We start from the raw sequence: 6,002 nt of genomic DNA, 5'->3' as shown, positions 1-6,002 counted from the left end.
CAGTCTGGAAGAGGGAGCATGCAAGAGAAAAGTCCTTTAAGAAAAAACAACAGTAATGTATTCCTTTCAATCAATCAATCAATCAGTTGTATTTATTTAGCGGTTACTGTGTGCAGAGCACTGGACTAAGCGCTTGGGAGAGTACAAGTTGGCAACATAGAGAGGCGGTCCCTACCCAACAGTGGGCTCACAGTCTGGAAGAGGGAGCATGCAAGAGAAAAGTTCTTTAAGGAAAAAAAAACAGTAACGTATTCCTTTCAATCAATCAATCAATCAATCAGTCGTATTTATTGAGCGCTTACTGTGTGCAGAGCACTGGACTAAGCGCTTGGGAAGTACAAGTTGGCAACATATAGAGACAGTCCCTACCCAACAGTGGGCTCACAGTCTAGAAGGGGGAGACGGAGAACAAAACCAAACATACTAACAAAATAAAATAAGTAGAATAGATATGTACAAGTAAAATAAATAAATAGAGTAATAAATATGTACAATCAATCAATCAATCGTATTTATTGAGCACTTACTGTGTGCAGAGCACTGGATAAGTGCTTGGGAAGTCCAAGTTGGCAACGTATAGAGACGGTCCCTACCCAACAGTGGGCTCACAGTCTAAAAGGGGGAGATGGAGAACAAAACCAAACATACTAACAAAATAAGTAGAATAGATATGTACAAAATAAATAAATAAATAAATAGAGTAATAAATATGTACAAACACGTATACATATATACAGGTGCTGTGGGGAGGGGAAGGAGGTAAGATGGGGGGATGGAGAGGGGGACGAGGGGGAGAGGAAGGAGGGGGCTCAGTGTGGGAAGGCCTCCTGGAGGAGGTGAGCTCTCAGTAGGGCCTTGAAGGGAGGAAGAGAGCTAGCTTGGCGGATTGGGAGAGGGAGGGCATTCCAGGCCAGGGGTCGATGGCAGGATAGGCGAGAGCGAGGTACGGTGAGGAGATTAGCGGCGGAGGAGCGGAGGGTGCGGGCTGGGCAGTAGAAGGAGAGAAGGGAGGTGAGGTAGGAGGGGGCCAGGGGATGGACAGCCTGGAAGCCCAGGGTGAGGAGTTTCTGCCTGATGCGCAGATGATTGGTAGCCACTGGAGCTTTTTGAGGAGGGGAGTAACATGCCCAGGGCGTTTCTGGACAAAGACAATCCGGGCAGCAGCATGAAGTAGCCTAGCACAAGGGTATTAAAGGTTAAACAAGTTAGGAAAATGGACAAAACATGCATTTTACTCAGTTCCCCAAATGAAAATAAATGATTATTCTCCAATTAGGAGGGGCTGTCTGGAGCACAACTAAATTCTTCACTGCTTCAAGGGAGGCAGTGGCTTTCCTAAAATTTGGAGCAAGATTCACACTGTCACAATTTAGTGTTTCCTCTTCAATCCCCAAAGTCTGGTTTATGAAGGTGCCACCTCGTAGCCCTCTCCTCGGGATTCCTGATCATTCATTCCATCGTATTTAGTGAGCGCTTACTGGGTGCAGAGCACTGGACTAAGCGCTTGGGTGGCTCAGTGGATGGACTAAGCGCTTGGGTGGCTCAGTGGAAAGAGCCCGGGCTTTGGAGTCAGAGGTCATGGGTTCGAGTCCCAGCTCTGCCAATTGTCAGCTGGGTGACTTTGGGCAAGTCACTTCACTTCTCTGGGCCTCAGTTACCGCCTCTGGAAAATGGAGATTCAGACTGTGAGCCCCCATGGGACAACCTGATCACCCTGTAACCTCCCCAGCACTTAGATCAGTGCTTTGCACATAGTAAGCACTTAATAAATGCCATTATTATTATTACAAGTTGGCAACATAGAGAGATGGCCCCTACCCAGCAGTGGGCTCACAGTCTAGAAGGGGGAGACAGACAACAAAACAAAACATATTAACAAAATAAAATAAATAGAATAAATATGTACAAATAAAATAAATAAATAAATAGAGTAATAAATACGTACAAACATATATACATATATACGGGTGATGTGGGGAGGGGAAGGAGGTAAGGTGGAGGGGTAGGAGGGGGAGGCTCCCTGGGCCCTGAGGCAGCCGGCAGGGCGAGCCCCGGCTGGAAAGCGTCATCATAAAAATAATGATGGCATTTATTAAGTGCTTATTATGTGCAAAGCACTGTTGAAAGCGTTGGGGAGGTTACAAGGTGATCAAGTGGTCCCACGGGGGGGCTCACAGTCTTCATCCCCATTTTCCAGATGAGGGAACTGAGGCCCCGAGAAGTGAAGTGACTTGCCCAAAGTCACCCAGCCGACAATTGGCGGAGCGGGATTCGAACCCATGACCTCTGACTCCAAAGCCCGGGCTCTTTTCCACTGAGCCACATTGCTTCTCTAGGAATAATAATAATTATGGTATTTGTCAAGCGCTTACCTATGTACCAGGCACTGTGCTAAGCACTGGGGTGGATCCAGAGCAGCAGCGTGGCTCCGTGGAAAGATCCCGGGCTTTGGAGTCAGAGGTCATGGGTTCAAATCCCAGCTCCGCCAACTGTCAGCTGTGTGACTTTGGGCAAGTCACTTCACTTCTCCGTGTCTCAGTTACCTCATCTGTAAAATGGGGATTAAAACTGTGAGCCCCCGGTGGGACAACCTGATCAATTTGTAACCTCCCCAGCACTTAGAACAGTGCTTTGCACATAGTAAGTGCTTAATAAATGCCATTATTATTATTATCCAAGCAGTTCAGGTTGGACACAGTCCCCGTCCCAAGTGGAGCTCACTGTCTCCATCCCCATTTTCCAGATGAGGGAACTGAGGCCCAGAGAAGTGAAGTCACACAGCAGACAAGCAGTAGAGCCGGGATTAGAAGTCAGGGTGGGAGTCAGAGAACTTGGGTTCTAATGCCTACTCTGCCCCTGATCTGCAGGTGACCTTGGGCAAGTCACTTCTCTGCCCCAGTTTCATCATTTGCAAAATGGGGATTCAAAACCTGTTCTCCCTCCTACTTAGGCTGTGAGCCCCATTTCAACCTGATTTATTTTATCTACTTTAGGGTTTAGTACAGTGCTTGACCCATAGTAAGCACTTAACATACACCACAATTATTATTATCATTAATAATAATATAAATATTAATTAGCATAATAATTACACTAAGCCATACTTTTTATGGCATTTTTTAAGCACTTACTGTGTGCAAAGCACTGTTCTAAGCGCTGGGGGGTATACAAGGTGATCAGGTTGTCCCATGTGGGGCTCACAGTCTTCATCCCCATTTTACAGATGAGGTAACTGAGGCTATGAGAAGTGAAGTGACTTGCCCAAGGTCACACAGCAGACATGTGGCGGAGCTGGGATTCAAACCCATGACCTCTAACTCCAAAGCCCTGGCTCTTTCCACTGAGCCACGCTTACTATGTGCAGAGCATTGTACCGAGCACTTGGGAGGGTACAATACAACAAATTTGATAGACATCCTTCCTGCCCAACAGGAGCTTAAAGTCTACAGGGGGAGACAGACATTAAAATGAATTATGGACATGTAATAATAATACAAAAGTGCTGTAATAATAATGACGGTATTGGTTAAGCGCTTACTCTGTGCCAAGCACTGTTCTAAGCACTGAGGGAGTTACAAGGTAATCAGGTTGTCCCATATGGGGCTCACAGTCTTCATCCCCATTTTACAGATGAGGTAATTGAGGCAGAGAAGTAAAGTGACTTGTCCAAAATCACACAGCTGACAAATGGCGGAGTCAGGATTAGAGCCTATGCTTCTGACTCCCAAGCCTGGGCTTTTTCCACTGAGCCATGCTGTGGGTAGGGTAAATAAAGAGAGCAAATCCAAGTGCAAGGGTGATGGAGAATAATAATAATAACTGTAGTATTTGTTAAGCGCTTACTATGTGCCAGGTACTGTACTAAGCACTGGTGGATACAAGCAAAATGGGTTGGACACAGTCCACATCCCACATGGGACTCATAATCTTAATCCCCACTTTAGATGAGGTAACTGAGGCACAGAGAAGTTAAGTGACTTGCCCAAGGTCACATAGCAAATAGACAAGTGGCAGAGATGGGATTAGAACCCAAGACCTTCCAATTCCCAGGCCCGTGCTTTAGCCACCATGCCAAGTGAGTGGGAGTAGGGGAAATGAGGGCTTAGTCAGGAAAAACTTCTTGGAGATGTGATTTTACTAAGACTTTTGAAGGTGGAGAGATTGGTGGGCTGTCAGATATGAAGGGGGAGGAAGGGAGGTCCAAACCAGAGGCGGGATGTGGATGAGGGGTCAGCGGCAAAATAGACAAGATTGAGGTACAGTGTGTAGGTTGCCGTTAGAAGAGCAAAGTGTGTGGGCTGGGTTGCGTTAGGAAATCAGTGAGGTAAGATATGAGGGGGCAAGATGATTGAATGCTTTAAAGTTAATAGAAAGCAAACTGTTTGATGCACCAGTGGTTGGGCAAGGATTGGAGGTTCTTGAGGAGTTGGGAAATGCGAATTGAAAGGTTCTTTAGAAAAAAAACTCACCTCCCTGTCCTCTCTACCCACTCTTGATTACCAGATTACTGCTCTCAACTCCACCCTCTCTACTCAACTGGATCGCTCCCCTTTCCCTTTGTCGCTCTTGCACCAACACAGCCTTGGATCACTGCCACTGTCGGCCTCCTTTGCTCTTATGCTTGAGCTGCTGAACGCTGCTGGCAAAAGTCTAAACACCAAGCTAAACTTGTTCACTTTAAATGTATCCTTTCCCGTCTTAACTCTGCCCTCTCCTCTGCCAGGCAAAACTATTTTTCTTGCCTTATTGACACCCATGCCCATCACCCCCTTCAGCTGTTCCGGACATTTAACTCCCTCCTCAGGCCCCCTGTTCCTCCCCCTCCTCCATCCCTCACACCCAACGACCTGGCCACCTACTTCATTAGTAAAATTAACACCATCAGGTCTGAGCTCCCCAAAGTCACCCCTCCCACTTCTCCATCCCCCCTTGCTCTCAACCCTCTCCGCTACTTTCCCATCCTTCCCAGCCGTATCTTCAGATGAGATCTCCTCCCTCTTCTCGAGTGCCACCCCACCCACCTGTGCTTCTGACCCCATTCCTTCTCATCTTAAGAAAACTCTTGCCCCTTCCCTCCTCCCCTCCTTAACTTCCATCTTCAACCAGACACCTGGGGATCTTTGGAGAAGGTGTGGGTTGGGCGAGGACTGGAGAGGACATCTTGGACAACTTGTGGTGTCGGTGGTTTTGTGAAGTCTCCCATCATTATGGCCCTTAAACTGCACCCTTTTAAACCTGGACCGATGATATACAAATTCAAACCCAGGGCAGGCTTTGGCACGATTCTAGGTCTCTTTCACAATGTCTGTTGATGATGATGATGGCATTTATTAAGCGCTTACAATGTGCAAAGCACTGTTCTAAGCACTGGAGAGGTTACAAGGTGATCAGGTTGTCCCACAGGGGGCTCACAGTCAATCCGCATTTCACAGATGAGGTAACTGAGGCACGGATAAGTTAAGTGACTTGCCCAAAGTCACACAGCTGACAATTGGCAGAGGTGGGATTTGAACCCATGACCTCTGACTCCAAAGCCCATGCTCTCTCCACTGAGCCACGCTGCTTCTCTGTTAATGACCTAACTGCAGTTCCACACCACAATAATAACCCACCTTTTTCTAATGTGCTGTGGGTTTAAGAGGCCATTCACCTAGAAAATTTTGAAACCAGCCTTATTAGTTTTAGGGAGTTGAACCATCAGGCAGTCCAACTGTCACCTTTCAGACCTCTTTATTTTGGCTAAGCGCAAAACCCTTGTAATGCCACCAGTTTTAGGGTTCCAAGAACTGTACAAGGATTTCTCTCTGCTTAGTCAGGCTTAATCTGTCAGCTCCTGGTGGGCAAAAGATCATTTACACCTACTCTTTTGCTCACACTCTCCCAAGTGCTTACTCCAGTGCTCCAAGCATAGTAGGCGATCCAAAAATACCACTGATTGGGTGAGATTTTTCACATCTTCAGGAAGGCCAGAAAGAAGAAACAGCCAAAGAATGCCATGGTTG

The sequence above is a fragment of the Tachyglossus aculeatus genome, chromosome X3, assembly GCF_015852505.1.
Source record: "Tachyglossus aculeatus isolate mTacAcu1 chromosome X3, mTacAcu1.pri, whole genome shotgun sequence".
Classification (NCBI taxonomy): Eukaryota; Metazoa; Chordata; class Mammalia; order Monotremata; family Tachyglossidae; genus Tachyglossus; species Tachyglossus aculeatus.
This window is presented reverse-complemented; position numbering follows the sequence as displayed.